At 48.1% G+C, this 20,561-nt stretch overlaps 1 protein-coding gene and 1 long non-coding RNA gene across 5 annotated transcripts in view; one reads left to right on the top strand and one right to left on the bottom strand.

Moving 5' to 3' along the window:
- Mbp (myelin basic protein) overlaps nucleotides 1-7,111 on the bottom strand; it is a 104,102-nt gene extending 96,991 nt beyond the window's left edge. For all 4 annotated transcript variants that reach the window (XM_075968154.1, XM_075968152.1, XM_075968153.1 and 1 more), the window contains exon 1: nucleotides 6,971-7,111. The gene's annotated coding sequence lies outside the window, so the exon portion shown is untranslated. The remainder of the gene's footprint in view (nucleotides 1-6,970) is intronic.
- On the top strand, nucleotides 7,065-15,568 carry LOC142847543 (uncharacterized). The gene is made up of 3 exons (XR_012910252.1): nucleotides 7,065-7,202; nucleotides 10,847-10,960; nucleotides 15,485-15,568. It is a non-coding gene; the product is annotated as an uncharacterized LOC142847543 (long non-coding RNA).
- The last annotated feature ends 4,993 nt before the right edge of the window (nucleotides 15,569-20,561 follow it).

The following is a 20,561-nucleotide window of genomic DNA, read 5'->3' on the forward strand; positions in this document are numbered from 1 at the left end:
CATAAAACTTTATCAACAACTCCACAAGTTCTTATTACAAAAATTCAGCTTGATAGGGATGTGCACAGGGCGTCCTGAGGACGATTGTGTGTTTGTGTGTATGTGCAAATGCATTCAGACGAGCCGAGCAGAGCTAGATGTGTGGGTCTTCACTGTGCATTTCCTCTGCCTCCTGAGTGCTGGCATTAGGGTCCTAATGCTACCATGCCTGGTTAATGACTTAGAGAGGAAAGAAAGAACAAAATACCACAGGTGTAGATGTTATCATGATCTAGTAGAATATCCCAACAAACCTATGAAACCACAGAAAGTAAACCAAAAAGCATCTTTTACTTAACAAGAACATTCAGCCAAGTGGCAGGACACACGCTTAACACGTGAAAATCACTCACGGTTCTAGATATCAAATAGACACTGAAGTTCAAAACGTGTTCACACTTAAAACTGACACAAGGAAAAATAAATATTTAAATGTCCTGAAGGAAAAAACTGGTGGAAGAAAAAAATCTGATGGAAGAAGCAAATGGCCTGTGAAACCAGGGGCCACCTATGATCTTCTGTGGGAACCCTCAACACAGTGAAACTATTCACTCTTGTCCACGGGTGCAGATGTGTGCTCGTGCAGTGCCACCAGGGCTTTGTGTGTGTGAAGAAGACACTCTAAAATTTATTTAGAGAGCCTGAGAATCTGGAATATCCAACATGAGTTTACTTTCTTTAAAAAAATTATTTTATGTATGAGTGTTTTGCCTGTATGATTGCATGTGCACTGTGTGTGTGTGTGTGTGTGTGTGTGTGTGTGTGTGTGTGTGTTGCCCATGGAGGTCAGAAGCATCATGTGGGCACTGGGAAGTGAACCTGGGTCCTCTGCAAAACAAGGAAGAAATACTGTTAATTGCTGAGCCAGTGTTTCAGTCCTCTCTCCATCAACATGGTTTTTTATAAAGAAAAAAAAGGAGGTGGTGGGATAAGAAGAGAAGGAGAAAGAGGAGGAATAAAAGGAGAAGAAAGAAGACAGGGAGGAGGAAGTGAAAGAACTCTCTCTGCCGGACTCAAACTCACGTATTGAGTCAGTGATGGAGACATCCTGGTCCTGATGGAGGCGCAGCCACACTACTCTGTGGAGCAGAGTCCATCAAAACAACAACGAACAAACAAACAAACACAAAAAACAAAACATGTGGAAATGATTTTTGACAGTGGCAAAAGCAATTCGATGAACTGCATTTCCTAAAGGCTTTTATCAAACCCCAAAAGTATTTTAACAAAAAGCCCCAGTCTAAACTCCATATTTTATACAAAAGTTACTGAGAATGGATCACAGGCTGAAGTGTGGAAAAGTGGAAACAAAAACGAAAAACAAAACAGCAAAAGGAGTTTTCAGGACTTTAGGTGAAGAATTCTTGGGTTTTCTTCCTTTTTATTTTTGTTTGTTTTTTGAGATGGGTCTCACTATGTAGTTCTCCTGGCCTGGAATTCACTCTGTAGACCAGGCTGGCCTTGAACTCACAGAGATCCACCTGTCTCTGTATTCCAATTCTGACGGATGAAGAATTCTTAAGACTTTACCCCAAACCAAACAAAAACCAAACCACCCCAAACAACAACAAAAAAGCCACCCCCCAAAAAACTCAAAAAACAACCAACCAAATAAATAGATAGATAGATAAACCCAAAACAAACAAGCAAAAAAACCCAAATCCACAAACCATTAAAGGGAAATGAACACCCTGAGATGCATCAAAATAATTAATTAAATCCAACTTTTTCTCCGAACACTCTCACAGAGCAAATGAAAATATAGGCTAAACTGTTGGGCAGGAGTCTGAAGACAGGGGCTCTAGAGACCAGAAGAATGAGCAAAAGTAAGTTTTAATAAAAACTACTGACCCAATTCAAAAGTGAAAGAAAGAAACAGGTAGTCTTTTTGCTGGGGAGGACTTGCAGATGGCAAATGCGTACACTCAATCTTTCACACCATCAAACCCACCATGATCTGTCCCCAATTCTACGTCAGAACAGCAAACCAAAACCAAAACTAGAGACAATCCTGAAAGCGTGTGCCATCGGGGTCTGTCAGGCAGTGCTGGGTGGAATGCAGAGTGTCGCAGCTCCCTGGAAATGGGACGTCAATTCCTTTTAAAATTGAATGTGTGTTCGCCACGATCTGCAGCAACTGCACTTTTAGGTGTTTATCCCAGAGACTGAAAACTAGGTCCACACAAGTGATTGGACGTTCTCGCAGCTTTGTGTGCAGTAACTCCATTCAGAAAGGGCCCAAGCACCCTTTCCAGGACGCTTGGAGAACAAACAGTGGAGCTTCCGCCCCACACAAGGGCACAGCAACAGCACAGAATAAACCGTAGCATACGCGCTCAACTACCCGTGTGAACCGAGGACAAATGCACAGCACAGAGAGACCCAGGGACAGGATGCTGGTGGCGGGGAGGAGGATGAAGGAAGTTGACTACAGCTGTGAAGGTAGCATGAGGCATGCTGAGACAGCAGTGGGGCTCATCCTTGATTGTGTTAGCAGTCAGGTGACTCTACAGGGTGACATCACATACATCTACACACACACACACACACACACACACACACACACACACACACAGACACACACTCAAACTTACAGATACAGCCAGATGCATAAACACAGAGACAGGCATAGGGATGTCGGCGTGGAAAGTGGTGAAGTGTGCAATCTGAGCAAGGTTAATGGTTGGTATCACGGCTAAATTCCTGGTTACAATGCTGTGCTGTAGTCTGAAGGATGTTATTGGGGAGACTAAGTGAAGGGCACATGTGCACGTGAGCTCTGTGCTATTATTTTTCTTCCTCTCCCTTCTCTTCTCCCCCTCCTTCCTTTCTTCTCTCTTCCTTCCTCCCTTCCTTCTTTTTCGGTCTTCCTTCCTCCCTTCCTTCTTTTTCTCTCTTCCTTCCTCCCTTCCTTCTTTTTCGGTCTTCCTTCCTCCCTCCATCCCATCTCCCTTCCTTCCTCTCTTCTCCTCCCACTTTTCCTGACAGAATCTCACTGTATATATAGTCAGGGTGGCACACACTCCCCATCGTCCTGAGTGCTGTAATCACACCTACGTATCCCACCCCCGACTCTCTACATAATATCTTTTTTTTTTTTTTTAAAGATTTATTTATTATGTATACAACATTCCTTCCATGTATGCTTGCATGCCAGAAGAGGGCACCAGATCTCATTATAGATGGCTGTGAGCCACCATGTGGTTGCTGGGAATTGAACTCAGGATCTCTGGAAGAGCAGTCAGTGCTCTTAACCTCTGAGCCATCTCTCCAGCCCTCTACATAATATCTTGTAATTGCAACAAGGCTACTATTATCCCCAAACAGAAAATTTTAGCAGATTGTTTCAAGGAACATACGTGGTCATATTCATCATCCCAGAAGTTCCCTCGAAGGTTGGGTTAGGGTTGTGCTTAGGGGGTTAGGGTTGGGCTTGGGGATAAGGTTAGGGATCGATTGTGTATATTCTTCAGGTAAAGTGTTTATTTCTTGCTAACACCCTCACTCAAAAATGTGAGTTCTCCTTTCTCTACGTCTTTGTACTTGGCAGAGTCAGGGTTTGAGAATTCTCACTAGTATAAGGAATGTGAAACCGTATCTTATCATCGCTTTGTTTTTTTTCCACTGATTAACTGCGGGTTAAAATTCTTTTCTTATCTTATTGATCCATTTCGGGTTTACCTCTTAGAACTTAGAGAGTGTTCAGTCACGCATTTTAACTCCATATGTCCCAGAGACTGAGCTGACTCCATTCTTCTCACATCTTTTTTGTTTGTTTTGTTTTGAGATGGGGTTTCATGTCTCAAGTTCTGCTGGCCTGAAACTCTCTCTGTGGCAGAGGCTGACCTTGAATTTTTCATCTTTCTGCCATCGTCATCTTCCAATTGGGTGTAGGGGGTATGGCAGGCAGGTACCACGCTGCCAGATTTCACAAGCTGCTGGAGTTCTGGATGTTGAACCCAGGGCCTTATGCGTGCTAAGTAAGTGCTCTGCCAACTGAGCTACATCTCAGCCATCCAGTTTCTGTCTGTCTGTCTGTCTGTCTGTCTGTCTGTCTGTCTCTCTCTCTCTCTCTCTCTCTAAAGAACTTTCAGAATCATGGGGCCCCATCTTTAAACTTCCTGAATGGAGACTCGTGCTGGCTTCAGAATATGCTACTGGTTCTCAGGAGTCAGCAGAAGCCATGAAAGAAGATGGCCCCCATGCTCAGCAGCCCGGAGTGCCTCCAAGAGTCCAGCTACCTCCTCCCCAACCTGTTCTAAGTGGATCAGGCTCCCACCTCTGCTGGAGCAGCTTCCTCCAAACTGGTCAAATCAGATTGCTAACAAGCATCACCTGCTGACTTTGTTTCTTGGCCGAAGTCTACCCAGCAGAGAGTTTAACCGAGAGTTAAAGCCTTCCTGTGGACAGCAAAGGAGGCTAGGGCAGGGACATCAACTAAGATGGGTGTTTCTATAGTCAGGTCACCTGAGGGCTGGAAAGTGGATGTTTTCATAGACACGGTCACTCACCAGTGGTGGACTTAAAATTTATGTGTGGTATGTATATGCTGTAAGTGTTGGTGCCCTCAGAGGCCAGAAGATGGTGTTGGATTCCCAGGAGCTGAAGTTACAGGCAGTTGGGAGCCAACAGCTGTGGGTGCTGGGAACTGAACTAGGGCTCTACAAGGGCCGTAGAGCATCTTTAACCACGGAACCATCTCTCCAGTCTCTAATGGTGGACATTTAAGAAGAAAGGAGGAGCACTTTTAAGTGGTCATGAGGAACCAAATGGAGCCAGGTGGTAACTTCGCAGAGGCACCTCGCTTCCCCTCTCTGTGCCCTGAGAGGCAACTGACAGGGAAATGATGGGAAATGAAGTTCTCCCCGGGCAGTGACGACTGAGGTGCAGTGGTTATCAGTTTCCGGCAGGGAGCCTGGTGTTTGGTGGGTGGTCAGTCAATGCCACCTGCTATTGGGGAGGCACAGGCAGCCGCTGACATTTGAGAGAACCTGGAGGGGGCTGGTGAGGTGACTCCGTGGGTGAAAACCCTTGTGGTGGTCACCAGGGCTAATGACCTGAGTTTGGCCCCTGAAACCTACATGGTGGAAGGTGAGAGCTGACCCCCTTGCAACTTTTCCTCTGATCCCTACCTGTGTTCATGCACATATACACATAGATAAATAAGTAAATAGAATCTAAAAATTAGAAACAAAAATTAAGACCCTGAAGAGGAAACCTAGAATCAAACAGAAAAAGCTTTGGCTCTCCAAAATCCAAGCTAAATCTGAACATCCTTGAAAGATGGGGCTATGTTCTTTTTCTGTGTTCGCACATCTTTTTTTAACCACACACCATTTCCACCAAGAACCAACACTCCATATCTAGACAGACATTAAAAGCGGCTTTGAACACACTAGTTTTTTTTAATCTCAAGTTGATTAAAAAAGTTGATTAAAAGCAGGCATTTCAGAATAATTACATCCTTAGGCGTTGCCTCTCATATTCGTGATTATTTTAAACTGTATTTTCTCTTTCAGGTGTCTATATACCCCACCGAGAATCTGAGGATGTTCACACAAGCTGGGCTGCTGTGCACCTGAGCGGTGGTTATCCCTCACTCTGGCCTGGGGTCGTCTCTTCTCAGGATGCCATCCTCTAGAGCAGGTGCTCACACCAATCCCAGAGGAGCCGGCGGAGTAAGCTGTATTTGGGAGAGCCATGGGTAGTGAGGGGGTGGTCTTCTAAGCTTACCTAGACATACCCTCCAAAGCCACGAGTCTTAACAAGACCTCCCTAAGGTTTCCTTCCTCTAAAAAAGTCATTCTAGTTGTGCCTCCTGTGTCCAGTGCAGGCAGAGGCGATGCCTGCCTGATGTTTGATGTCTCCTACCCCTACAGACTCTCACCCCCAGCTCCAAGACTCCCCCCAACTGCACAGACCCACGCTTGTGTGCTGGGTGGATCAGCAGCTATCCTGCTGGCAGCCAGCAAAGAGTCCGAACTGATTCCTCAGGGAACCGCAAGACCTTTTTCAAGCCTTGCTCCACCTCCCAAATCAGGGGACTAAAGGAGCACCTCGAAATCCCAAGCGGCCTTCGCCCTTGCCCTAAAAACCAGAGTTTATAACAAACCGAAGCAGAACACGAGGACTGACCCCCCCCCCCCAAGGGCAACTGGGACCCAGCGCTTCAGCATGACCAAGAGTTCAAGTTATGGCGGGAAGACCGCGCCAGCTGGACAGAGGCCAGCAGGTGGCCGCAGGTGGGCAGGGTGGGTGAGGGTCTGTGTGAGGCACCAAAAGGGCCTAGGAGCCAGAAAGAGGCCCTGAGAAGGCGGAAGCTTGGGCAAGTGCCTGTCGCCGCCCTCTGCTCAAAGAGAAACTGCTTCTGCTTGTGGGGAGGGGCAGGGCAGGGATCTTCGAGGGGCAGCAGGTGTGTGATTAGCAGGCGCTGCACGCTTAGACGGACCCCTGCTGTGTCCTCGGAGCCGCTCAAGACCCCTCTCTCACGCTGGGGGCGGTCTCTCTCGACCGAGGTCACCTCCCACCCCTAAACTCCTCCCCCACCATTTCTAGGCCGCGCGAGTTTCAGCGACCCCCGGTCTCCAGGCTGGAGACTACCCGGGGATAACCCTCAGGCCTCCAGTCCCCACCGCTGTAGACCTGAGTCTACACCCGCGTCTACCACTTCCCAAGAAAGATAGGGGCTGCCGCAGTGGTGTCGGTCCGAGAAGTCGCCTGGCTGCCACCTGCGGGGCCACCTGCTTCTCTGGTCAGGTGTGACCCGGGCGCTCCTGGCCTGGGAGAGGGACCAGAGCTCTGGTGCCGGTACCGAGCGCCCTCTCCGTCGCCTCCCTGGGAGTCAGGCTTGGTGCTGGGGTCTCCCGCTCTGAGGGGCACCGAGACAAAGGCTCCAGGGCCGCCCGGCTCGTCCCTGATAATCATCACTCACCAGTGTTGGCTGCGGCTCGGAGGCCAAGGGGCGCCAGGGAGCCCGGCAGGAGGAACCCGCCGCTGCGTTCGGGGTCGCTGGGCCGCGGTCTTGCGTTTCGGGGTCGCGAGACACGGGCCGCCTGGGCCAGAGGCTCGTCCTCGCTGGCGCTCAGCGGGGGTGACTGACAGCGGCTGCTCTGGGGACAGGCACGCACCCCGCTCCCGCCCCGCCTCACTCCGTCTGCTGGCAGGTAAACGCGCGCCACTGGAAGGGCGGGGGACACGCGGGGACCCAGGGGCAGGGCAACCCTCCGAGTGGCGGGGCGGGGCTTTGCTCGTCACCGCCCTACGCTCCTCTCAGCACCGCTGTTTTCTGAACTTCCCTGCTTTGGAAACCTGGAAAGTGGGAGCTTGCAGCTCCCAACTGAGGTCTAAATGGCATCGCCCACCATGCACCATGGGTTACCTGGATCCCTGGTACCTGTTCCTGATGAAGAGGTCAGTAGCACCCGGGTGGATGTCTGAATTCTGGGCCTGAAGCTGGAGCTGAGACGACAGGTGCTGGCTGGAGGGTCCAAGACCAGGACGCCTGTTGTCAGGAAGACTCCAACAAGGAAGCATCCCCTTTCTTCTACTCTGGAACCTTTTGTGCTTACTTGAACACAGGTCCCGTGCTGTCACGTGGATCTTTTGACTCCATCAGCCTGACTATGGGTAGGTGGGAGGAACTAGTGGAAGGGACCACACCAAGTCTCTAGTTCTTATCTAGTTCTAGAAAAACCCTACTAGAGAATCAATCAGACAACCTAGGGACACACCCATACACACAACGAACAGAGGACAGGAAGTCTCAGCTGGCTCCTAGGGAGTTTCACATCCTCCTGGAAGGTCTAGTGACTATGTCCAAATGCCAGTCTTCTGAAGACAAATACTTTCCCAGCAGTCTAGAGACACCCAACTGGTCCTCACCTAGGAACTGATGGTGAGGAGGATGTAGGCCCTGGGATTTGGAGGTAAGGATAGAAAAGCAGGGGAAAGGTCCTGGCCCAACCTAAGATGGAGTGACCTTAAGCCTCTTTGAAGCAAAAGGGCCACCAGGGATAGGGATGTCCAGTGCTCACGACTGGCTAGGCCACCCTTGGTGCACAGACCATCAGAGAATGTTGGAACTTTGGGTCCCATCCCAGGCATCAAAGCTAAATGCCAGCAGCCAGATGTGTCCTAGAGTTCCTGCCCTGCAGGTGTCAGTGAATCTGGGAGCTACTATGCATGGTGGGAAGAACAGCCTCATGCCCTCTAAGGCTTCTGTTGATTCCCAGGGGCAGCAGGCTTCCCTCCTGGTGGCGGGCTGGCCAGACCCTTCTAAAAGGATTTGTGAAATGTTGCCTGCATTGTTTGTGGGGATACAATGCTTGTGTAGATAGGTGTTGTGGAATATTACTTTTGGCAAAGATGTGTTACATTTGTTTATATTGTATTTATTTAGCTATGTAATGATGTGTTACGTTTGTTTATACTGTATTTGTTTAACTATGTAATGATGTGTTACATTTATTTATGCTGTATTTTCAACTATGTAATGATGTCTTACATTTGTTTATGTTACATTTGTTTAACTATGTTTAAAGATGTGGTGTTTTACCTGCCTAAGGCACCTGATTGGTCTAATAAAAAGCTGAATGGCCAATAGCTAGTAGAGGGATAGGTGGGGTTGGTGGGCAGAGAGACTAAGAGGAGGAATCTAGGCCTGAGAGAGAAGAGAGAATAAGGTATATAAAAAAAGAGGGAGGCACCTAGGGCCAGCCAGCCAGGCAGCCACCAGCCAGCCAGACCCAGAGTAAGACATAGAGAATGAAAGAAAGGGAAAAAGCCCCGAGACAAAAATGTAGATGAATAGAAACAGGTTAAATTAAGTTCTCAGAGCTAGTGGGACAAGCCATAAAATAAGGCCAGACATTCCTAAATAATAATAAGGCTCTGTATCATGATTTGGGAGTTGGCTGGTGGTCCAAAAGAAAGTCTGCTGCAGATAGGCAGCCAGACCCTCAAACTCCATGAAGACTTTTCAAGAAAGACATGAGCGTGGAGTAGGCTCTCTAATAGGGCTGTTGGTCACTATTTGAGGGTCGTGTTTAACAACTTCCCTCCTTGATGGCTAGGGAAAGGAGAAAAGACCCAAGGACTAGGGGATATAAAGCAAGTCTCACCATGGAGTCAACTCTTACCCAAAGACTGTAGTCCTTAGTAAGATGACTGAGATTCGACCCTTTGGGCTAGACGGAAAGTCACCTTTTGACAAGTGGTGACGATGCCTCTTGTTGGCTTTGGCATTTTTAAGAAACCATGGTGCAGTTGCCTCCTTCTCTCACTAAACTTCAGGCTTCCAGAGGGTAGAGTGCACAGCCCTGTCAGCATCTTGCACCTCACCAGGCAGCAAAGGCTTCTGCATGCGACCTGCCCTTAGCATCTGCTTGCTGAGTCAGACTCCAAACACACCAAAGTAAAGTAAGATGAAAATTAGGGCTGGGGAGAGTTTTCTGGGTTAGAATGCTTGCTGACCTCCCTACTCATCTAAGAGTTAGGTGTGACCACAGGTGCCTATAATACCAACAGACGGGGAGGAGGAGACAGGAGGGTCTTCAGAGTTCTCCGACAAGCCAGATTAGTTAAAACATGGAGTACTTCAAGCCTTAGCAATACCACTTTTGGGTATATACCCAAAGGATGCTCAACATACCACAAGAACATGTGCTCAACCATGTTCATAACAGCATTATTTGTCATAGCCAGAACCTGGAAACAACCTGAATGCCCCTCAACTGAAGAATGTATAAAGAAAATGTGGTACATTTACACAATGGAGTACTACACAGCGGAAAAAAATGAAACCTTGAAATTTGCAGGCAAATGGATGGATCTAGAAAACATCATATTGAGTGAGGTAATCCAGACCCAGAAAGACAACTATAATATATACTCACTCATTAGTGGCTTTTAGACAAGAAGTAAAGAAAAACCAGCCTACAGTTCACAATCCCAGAGAACCTGGACAACAAAGAGGACCCTAAGAGAGACATACATGGATCTAATCTACATGGAAAGTAGAAAAGGGCAAGATCTCCTGAGTAAATTGGGAGTGTGGAGACCATGGGAGAGGCTAGAAGGAAGTGGGGGAGGAAGAGAGGAGAGTAAAGAAAAATATATAGCTCAATAAAAACAAACAAACTAAAACAACAAAAATAAAAAAACATCGAGTTTCTGGTTCAGTGAGAGACTCAGTCTCAAGGGAATAAGTGGAAAGCAACAGAGGAAGACACCTGAGGTCCTCTTCTGGCCTACATATTCACCTGTCAACATGTACACGGAAATGCACACACCACACATGTACACGGAAATGCACACCACACGTGTACATATAAATGCACACACCACACATGTACATGTAAATGCACACACCACACATGTACACATAAATGCACACACCACACATGTACATGGAAATGTACACACCACACATGTACATGGAAATGCACACACCACAATGTACATGGAAATGCACACACCACACATGTACATGGAAATGCACACCACACATGTACATATAAATGCACACACCACACATGTACATGGAAATGCACACACCACAATGTACATGGAAATGCACACACCACACATGTACATGGAAATGCACACACCACACATGTACATGGAAATGCACACACCACACATGTACACGGAAATGTGCACACCACACATATACACAGAAACCTGATCTAAATATTTCTCAGGATGCTCGCCTTTTGAGTTTTCTGTTTTCTTTCCAGAATTGCATTCATAATTCTGTTTCGATTATGAAAGGACTAGATTTCAGTTTCACCTCTGCTGTGATTTGCAGCTGGAAGTCTTCATGAAGCCTAGACTGGACTTGGGCCTGGGCTATTGTCTCATCTCGTGTTCTACGGAGCGACTAAGTGTGATCCACCATGCTCACAGACTACAAGAGCATTAGGTGAGTGACTTGCAGAAAGCTCAGTCTAAGAAACCCTGATGTGAACAAGGAAAGGCTTGGGGTGTAGCCACAAGCCACAGGCTTACCTGACCCTGTTGTTTTACTTCTTGTAAATTAGGGCAGGGGCATCTGGCTGAGAGCAAACAGTTCTTACTATCAATTTGTTATTATTTCATAAACTTTTACAAAGTATGAACCACATATTTTCATTCAACTATAGCTTCACAATTTTGTTGATAAAATAAGAAGCGACTCGTTTCCCATGGACCTGAGCCCTCCATGACCTACAGAAACCCATGGACTAGTCTGTGTCTATGCTTTCCCCAGTTGCTGCACTGTGGTTGGTAAGCATTAGTCCATTTATTTTCCTGGATTTTCCAGTGGGAGGCCTGACTGTGTCTGGTGGTTTTCAGGATGCCTCTGTAATCCTCTGGGCCTCTTTGTGCTCACAGTGATCACTTTAATCTGGAGGTGGTATGGTAATTTGTTTCCCCAACACCAACACCTCTAATCTCGGTGTGTCTTCCTCCTCTGTGACTTTGGCACTCGTGCTGTGGGTGTGCAGCGTCTGTCTCCACCCCTTCAACCTTGGAGAAGCTTTGTGATTTCTTCCCCCAACAGACCATTCTCTGCATTTGAGACAAACGTTCTACCGTGAGTGTCCTCGGTGTAAAAGGCTGGGTCACGGTAATGCCACCAAGGTTGCCCCGTCTCAGTTGAGTTGTCCTGCTTGGGACCTGACCACCAGGCCTTGGGGGCAGCCATGTGCACACCTATGCCTGTCAGCTGTGTGACACCCTGCCAGCTATGAGAGGAACAAGCCTCTCAGGAAGTCTGCCTTGAGGTCACCCTCTTCTGATTCTTCCAGTTGAGCTTTGACAGCATAGAGCAGAAAGAAGACATCTGCTCATGTACTCCCGACTCCTGACCCACAATTCAGTGGTTGTTACGTTAGTTCATTAAGCTTGGGGGTGCTGCTGTGCATTGGGGCAGCTGGAAGAGGTGATGAGAGAATTAAAGCAAACAGTGAGGGTGACAGAATGCCCAGGCGTAGCCACTGTTTCTCACTCCCACTTTGTGTGTGTGTGCTCTGCATAGCTATACAGAGAAGAAAACACCATGTTAAATGCCAATCTTGATTATCAAGTATTTCCCTCTTCCAGCTGCTCATTTACTCAGTAAAGAAAACAACAAAGCAACTTTCACTAAGCATGAAAGCAAGGTATTTCTCTTGAGGAACATGAAGTGCTCTGGTTTAGGCAAACAGGGAAAAGGGGCCACATGCCCAGAGAACGGTGTGTGTACCACAGGGCAGAGCCCCAGATTCCCAGGAGCCTGCTGAGGGGTGGTAAGCAGTGTGGGAATTGGCCAGATGGAGGAAAGGGGACATGTGCACATAGGGAGCTTGTTAGAAACAGGTAGGTCAAAGGGATGAGCCCACCTCTAAGACCTGGGGACCACAACAAAGCAGTCATGTCACAGCTGATGTTTGACCAGCCCCTGCTGGCCCTTTGTGGGATTAACTCACTCCAGGAAGCTGTCAGTTGGAGGAGAAGCCTGGGCTTTGGGGTCAGCAAGGCACTTAGGATCAGCCAGCTGGTCCAGGGCAGAGCGTAGGGGCCATGCAGAGACCCTATTTAGGCCAGCTCGGCGGCCCTGGGAGAGTCTGGGGCTGGAGACAGGATCTCCCCAAATCCCACGCAGGTGAGGCAGCTCTGAACTCATGGCAACCCTCGGTATGGTTTCTGGGCATCTCATGAGTGGGGGGAGGCATCCTGTATAGGTGTATGACCATCCCTATATTTGATTCAGCATGAAGAACAGCACAGAAGGGTTACCCCCAGTGACCAGCATAGTCTGAGGGCCCTAACGGAGCTCTTGTCTACCTTTAGAAGAAACTGGGAAAGTAAATCTCCTAAACCCATTGGGAACTCACAGCAACCTGCCTTTACCTGGCGTGAGTTCCGTGTCTTCTCTCTGCACCCAGGGACAGCTTTACCTTTGTGAAGCATGTCAGGGCACCTGAACTGTGTGGCTGTGTGACTGCAAAAGAAGGTCTGTGTCTCTCTGCGTGGCATTGTAGGTCAACTTCTTCCTTATCACGTGGCTGGGCTTTTTCCACAGCCCAGGCCGACCGACTCTGAGGTCATGGTGGGGCTTGTTTGTTCTCCTGGCAGTTATTCGAACATGCCTAGCTTCAGAACTCTGGGCTGGCAGTGGGAACATTACCTAAGCTCACCTTGTTACAATCTGTGGGCTCGTGCGCCCTCTGGAGGACAAGTGTGTCAATTCAGGCTACTTACTTCCCGTGGACGTATCAGTTTGGAGGAAGTCAGGGTCCAGGGCAGAGGGCACTTAGGAAAATCTAATGATCAGCCAGCATTGGATGGGACTTCATTGTTTTCCTTCATTGTCCCCCGTGTGTCTTGTGGTCTTGGAAGCACAGATTAGCAAAGAAAGTCCATCAACGAACCAATCGAACAAAGAACCGACTGGAGAATGAGATTGATTTCTCCCTCTCCACGCATTTGCAAGCATCTTCTTGGGACAAGCATTTCATCTTATTTCTATAAACTCCAAGGGAAAAAGAGTGAGGTTATATGACATTCAGAAAAAGCCATTAGTCTTCAGGGTCCATGTTTGGGTGCATCTTATAAAACACATCGGCACTAATTATAAGCCCACAACTAGATTATTCAAATCAAATAGTAGCCAGGAGTGTGTGTGTGAGTGTGCGCACACGTGTTTCCAGAAGCAGTCTAGGCCTCAGAGGTGCTAGGCAAGTGCTCTACCACTGAATTACACCCCATGCCAAGGACCTGGAGATTTTTTTTTTTTTTTAGCTCCTATCTGTATCACTCTTAAGGATCTAGAGGAAGAGAAGGGCACCAGATGTTTGACTCTGACATTCCTATGTCTGGAGGTGAGGGTTCACATAGTAAACTGTTCCCATGGCAGGCAAAAGATTCAGTCTGGGTTAAGAAAATACACTCTGCTTGTCTGTCCAAATTACCAAAAATAAGTGAGAAGTATCAAACCCGCACACACATTGAGACATTGACCTTGTCTCAATGGTAATGCAGTGTGGTTGGGTTTGTGCAATAACTGTTCCTTTCCCTAGATTTCTTCTCTCGTATAATACATCCTGACCATCGTTTCCCCTCCCTCCTCTCCTCCCAGTCCCCCACCCCATCCCCCAGATCCACTCCTCCTCTGTTTCCCTTCAGAAAGGAGCAGGCCTCCCAGGAATATCAGCCCAACACTGTAGCAGGTTGCAATAAGACTAGGCGTAAGACAACCCAGTAGGAGAAAAAGGGTCCCAAGAGCAGGCAGAAGAGTCAGAGGCACCCCACTTCCACCGTTGGGAGTCCCACAGAATATCAAGCTGCAGTAACCATAACATATGCAGAGGACCTAGCATAGATCCAGGCAGGCTCCATCATGGTTGCTCCTGTCTGTGAGCCCCTATGAGCCCTGCTTAGTTGATCTGTGGACCGTGTTCCTTGCTGTTCTCAACTCCTCTTGCTCTACAAGAATGCCAATTTTATTGTGTTCCAGGGGAGCTTATAAAGTGCTCTCCTTGATTAGTGGCCACGCCCTAGCTCTCAGGATTTTCTACTGAAAATCCATCTGAAACCACTTCCTTGTTATCAGGAACTCGTGAGGGTTCCGTGCTCAGAGCAGCTGCAAGCATAGGAAAACAAGTTGTTTACTCCACCAGGCAAGGGGTCTTAGAAAGTTCAGGGACTGAGGGTTTGCAGCCCCTAACAGTTTTGATTGAAATGACACAGTAGAAAGCTCTCTTTCTGGGACATCAGTGGAAGAGGAAGATCAACCAGGTGCTTTCTCGGCCTCTCTGAGCTAGCAGGTTTTCACCCCAGCGGCTGGCTTCTGAGTCTTTATTGGTCTTTATAGACACTTGGATGAGCACTAGGTGATCTCCTCAGATGAAGGTCAGATGCACTGGCTGGTAAAACCTGTTGTGGAATGAATCAATGATGCTACCCAAGGTTATTTAACCATTGCACAGACTTCCTTAATGAATAGTGTTTAACACAAACAGCTAAGCCCAGAGCCGCCTTCTCCCTGAACTTAAACCGTGGTGCAATTTGACTCCTAACATTTTAGCTGTGGGTACATATGCAAATGTTAAGATGTATTTTTCATTTGTTTCTCATACTTTATGAACATTAAGGAGATAATTGCCTTCTAGAGGGTAGTAACTTGGATGTTCTTTAAAAAATAATATTTGCTAAATCCCAGAAATGAAGCCCTAGCTGGAGCCTCTGACTCAGTCCCTGATTCTCGGGACCTAATGGACTCCCTGTGCTAATGTGTGCACTGGGTTTCTTCAAATGCCAAGCTATCCCTTTCTGGCAGAGTTGTAATTCATTTTCTTCTGACTATTATGAAAAATATGGACAAGAGCAAAATTTCAAATGCTGTTTTACAAAAATTATTTAATCATCTCTGGCCCGTGGTGGGAATTCATATGCAATGGCCCATTGATATATGTTTTTACAGAGATACCCTGGCATTTGCAGTCTTCGTCGATTTCATGAAAACCTTACTGTGCTCGTCTGAGTGACGGACAAGTTTCGTGTCAGGCAGAGTGCAGCAAAAGTTGTCTCAGAAGATGGCAGAAGAGGGTTTGAGCTTGGAGGGGTTTGAGTCCTCCTCTCCCACCTTCAGGATGACAGCACTTTACCCCCAACTGGAGATGGACATTCCAACACTGTGACATTATCGCTTCATTTGAGATCCAAATTTCATGAGAAATGAGCTTGCCACCAGGGCAGGATAGAGGATGCAGGCTCCATTAGCCATTTTCATTTTGGAGAAATCACTTTAGATCATCCCTGAAGCCCTTTCATGGGATGCCGGGAGAAGGGTCAGGGCAGCAAGCTCTGGTGTGGTGTTGGCCTGGAGGCAGGTTTCACGTGGGGACCAGGACCTCTGCACACTTCTTTCCAACTTTCTGTGTTTTAGACTGGCCTGTCCTCCAGTGTCTTCCATAATGAAAAAGCTAAAGGTTTAGTATCATTGATACTAAACTTAAGTGCTGATCAATCTGTTAGCAGTGAGCAGAGCAAGATTGAGCTGGGGAGAGGGTTATAGGAGAAGGGTCCTCTGTGCCAAACAGCCCCTATTATTATCAGATTATCTGTGCCTGCTGCCGGACGCCAGCCTGATTGGGCTTGTGGACTGTTACTATTTGAAGGGATGTGATGAGGCCTGGACTCTGACCTGAAATTCCAGCCCCTCTTCCAATCCATTTGTGTGCAGTTCTTCCCTAATTTCAGGTGGCCTCACAGTCCTAGGGTCTGAGGGAAGCTCGAGTATATAAACTGGGGGAGGTTAACAGAGAGAGGGGACGTCTAGAGAAATGGCTATGAGGAGGATATCATCCAGGCTGGGTGAAAACTTTCCATTGTGGCTGATTTGAGATCACCCAAGTTGTTCCTGGGGACCCCTCACCCACGCTCTGTAAGTAAGACCAACAAATGTGTTTGTGCCCCAGAAGGCACTTTGGTGGATTCATTCTTTGGTTCATCCCCAAAGAAGGGATTCTCGAGACAGGTGGGGATGTGGGTTCCCATCCGCCAGGGCTCTGCAATGCGTTATAACTATCCTGGAAAAGTACCCAAGCATAAGCCTGCTTCTGGATGCCCCAGTGTTGCTGATGCTGCTGGACACCATGGTCTAGTGGACCTGGGTCTCCCCCGTGGTCTCCTGATTTCTGACACATGAAGGGCTCTGGTGTAGAAAGAGCCTTTTAAAGACAGAGCCACACCCAGGCCACAGCAGAGGAAAATGGAGGTCTAGGGTCGGAGAAAACGCCAGCACCAAAGACAGAGAAGCAGCTGGCCCAAGGCCCTTTGGAGCAGAGGGAGCTGTCTCCTTCACAGGGGGAGACAGCAGACATGCTGTCTGTGACATCTGCTCCCTAGAAGACAGATGTATACCTGTCAGGGCCAGGTCAGAAATTTGATGTGATTGACTCCAGGGTTCTCCTCACCAGCAAAAGCCTCACTTAGGCTGAGGGTTCAGGAGACCCATTATACATAGTGGGGTGTAGCACTAATGATAAAAACCCAGAGATAGATATTGTGGTTCAAGTTGAAAGTCAGAAAAGCAGCCAAACCATTAAAGAGCTCTTACCTACTGAAATCTTCAGACTGAAAAGAGAAGCTCCTGTCTCATCTTGCCTTATATTCATCTCTAGTGTTGGTACTAAAGGCGTGTACCACCACCGCCAAGCCTCTATGGCTAACTAGTGTGGCTGCTGGGATTAAAGGTGTGTGCCACCACTGCCAAGACTGTATGGCTGACTACTGTGGCTAGCTTTGTACTCTTCTCTTCAGGCAAGCTTTATTGATTAAAATACAAATAGAATATCACTATAGTGGGTGACTCTAAAACGTAAGGGGTGGGAGCTGGAGAGGTGACTTTGTAATGACAAGTACTTTCTGCTCTTCCAAAGGACCCAAGTTCCATTCCCAGCATCCACTTTTGACAACCCATTAGCACCTGGGGCTCTGGGGGAATGGAAGCCTTCTTTGATTCTCTCTCTCTCTCTCTCTCTCTCTCTCTCTCTCTCTCTCTCTCTCTCACACACACACACACACACACACACACACACACACGCAAAGTTGAATGCCTTTGCTTTCTTCCACCTGCGCTCTCGTGAGATAGTCTAAGGGGAGACACGTGTGCCCCTCCAGTTGACTCTCACTATTGAGACAATAATCTCCAAGGAATTTCCCCAGAAGTCCCCTGCTGGGAGAAGGAAAGGACCGAAGCTTGGAGTCAGCCAGAGGAGAAATTCGCCTTCAGCAGGGATTCAGGGATTTCATCAAGTTCTAACTCTGGTTCAACTAGCTTGCAGGAGAGACAGGAGCCAAGACAATGAAGGGCCAGGGTGCCGGGCCGCTCCTTGGTGAGGACTACTGTCTACACAGCCCTTGCCCTCTGTTTAAACTCAGACCTCTTGTCAGGACCCTGAGGATGGGCTTGGGAAGTGGGTGTTGGGGAGGAGTCCCCATGTCTCCCTTTTCTAATGTGGCCATACGGAGTACAACTTTCTCTGCTTTTCATGATTACTTTGTCTTGCCGGAGCTTCTGTACTGTTGAGAGTCTGTGATTCCCTAGGGGGTCACACATCTTGCACCCCCACATCTCCTGGTTTAAAACAGCCTGACCGGCCTTCGGCTCCAGCTGCTCTCCTCTGTGTTTTGTTCTGTGGTTTCTCTGCCTGTGCCTTTGGTTGGCAGCAGCCTGCTGTGGATGCCCTGGTGGACGCCTCTGCTGCTGAGGGCACCGCTCCTCCTTTAACTGGGAGTTGTGTGTGCAACTGTGTGCAACTGATGCTGCTTTCTTTGCATTTTTCTTGCTGCACATGCAGTGCCCTATCTAGCTTGTTACCCTCCCATGCCCAGATCTCCCTTAAGGCCTGTCGGAGGTCCTTTATTTTAGGAATACTCAGCCTTTGCCACCTGCTGAAGTCACTTCGTTTTTGGTATGCGTCAGTTTCCCACAGTCAGGCATACTGCCCACCACCACTTACTTTCTCTTTGGTAATTCCAGCTGTGTGAGGAGGCCCCTCCTCCTCCAGGCAGAGCACAGATTTAAACGTCCTAGACTGAGTTTACTGCTGCCCACTGCTGCCCCCTGCTGCCCACTGCTGCCCACTGCTCTTCATTGTTGCTGCACTAATGCTGAAAGCCTGGGATTACAATAGCTACTACGTGACTGGTGTTAAGTCCAAAGGGACTTGGGGCAAATGGCTGTCTCTGGTGTCTATCACCAAAGTGATGTCCTTCTGTGGATGAGCTGCCCTTTCTCTTTATCAAGAGGTTTCTCCTTTTCAACTGAATCTTGGTTAATTTTGATGGTACCCGTAGCTTTTCTTGTCCACAGAAGGACATCCCACATCACCAAAGTGTATGCTGGACTCCAGGCTCTCTTGTGTCACAAGTACCTGTTACAGAGTCCAAGCTGGCATCCTGGCTCTTCTCAGCCCCAGCCCTAAACTTCTCCAGCTCACGGGCTTACCCCCCATGAGCCTCTCATTTCCTTGTAACCCCGCTCTTTTGGCTTTCATGGTCTCCTTTGCCTGCACTCTCTTGTTTTCCCTTCTTGCCCCCCCCCCCCCAGCCTCTTCTCATGGCCAAGTCCAGTCTGCTGGCCATGTTCAGTATACTACCTTCTCTGCTCTGGATTCTTCCAGATGCCTCTGGCTGTACTTTCTTATCTACAATAAAAACCACCCCTACAACTACACCCTGGAGTGGTTCTGTCAGTTTATTATGTTCCTAGGACTCTGGTGGTTAAGGTCAGAGCAATGTGCATCGGCTTTGAGTTCCCAGATTCTGAAACACTGCCCTATAAAGCCTGGAGCAGCAGCCCTCAGCTCTCGGGGCTCAGCACCAAGGGCCCAGGGCTGCCAGCTCTGAAGAGCTTCTGTTTGCCTGCTCACAGGAACTGCCAAGGCCCTCAGCAGCCGGATGGTGACAACAGGGCGGGACTGTGCTTCGGGTTCCACATTTCCTTTACCCAGAAAAGATGAACACTTGTCTGACCCTTGTTCTGGGGACCCGGCAGTATGATTCCATTGCTGTGCTCCAGGCAGCCTGAGGCCTCTGGAGAGCCCTGTTTGTAACCAAGCCAGCACTCAGTGCAGTGTTCCTGGGGCTTCTGCTCTGACCATGGCACAGCAACCTCTGTGGATGGATGGGTGTTTCGTGCAGCCTCACACGATCTTGCTGTGTTCTCCTCTTTGCTTGCCTGTGCTCACTCCCATGTTTCATGACCACTAGACTGGTTATAGGTTACAACTCGGAAGGGCCTCATGTATCATCATGTGAGCACGTTTGCATTATAGATGGTGCCGGCCACATTAGTTACAAAGCTTCTCACTGATGGTCTGGGCTGTGCTCTCTGCTTCCACAGAGGGAAGCCAATGGATTAGAGGGTCTGTGGTGGCAGAGAGTGCTCAGGCTGGTAGCAGAGCTGGCATCTCACCCTCTGGCCCCATCCCTGCCAGCCAAGCCCTCCCCAGAGGTTCCAAAACCTATCAAGACCACCACCATCAGGGGACCAAGGGGACATCGGTCTCACAGGGGACATTTCACACTCAAACAACAAAGGACGAAGTAAATTTTCAAACAGGGTTAGTGACCCCTTGTTCCGGGGTAGAGGGCAGGAGTAGGATTCGGCTTCCAGGGAGCTTTTTTGTGTCAGTAGATGAATATTAAACATTTGGTATTTGAGTATAATTTTGTATTTCTAAGACAAGCATACAATGGTGTATTTCCTAAGAGATTCATTTTCAATAATCTAATGGCTAGAGCTGTTCTACGTTTTCTCAGATAATATATAGGTTATTTAGTAGAAATGCCTTTAGGATGCGCTGACATAATTGCCGTCCTGCATTTCCCTTGTTCACATCCCGCAGTGAACAGGAAGATGCCGAAGTGCCTTTGTGTGTGAGTGCTGACTATAGCTTTTCCTCTGAGCACAATATCCCAGAATGCCACCCCCCGAATCAAGCAATATTTTAATCAAATGAGTACTTTGAGATACAGGTATTCCCAGTCAA

The sequence above is a fragment of the Microtus pennsylvanicus genome, chromosome 4 (genome assembly GCF_037038515.1).
Source record: "Microtus pennsylvanicus isolate mMicPen1 chromosome 4, mMicPen1.hap1, whole genome shotgun sequence".
Lineage (NCBI taxonomy): Eukaryota > Metazoa > Chordata > Mammalia > Rodentia > Cricetidae > Microtus > Microtus pennsylvanicus.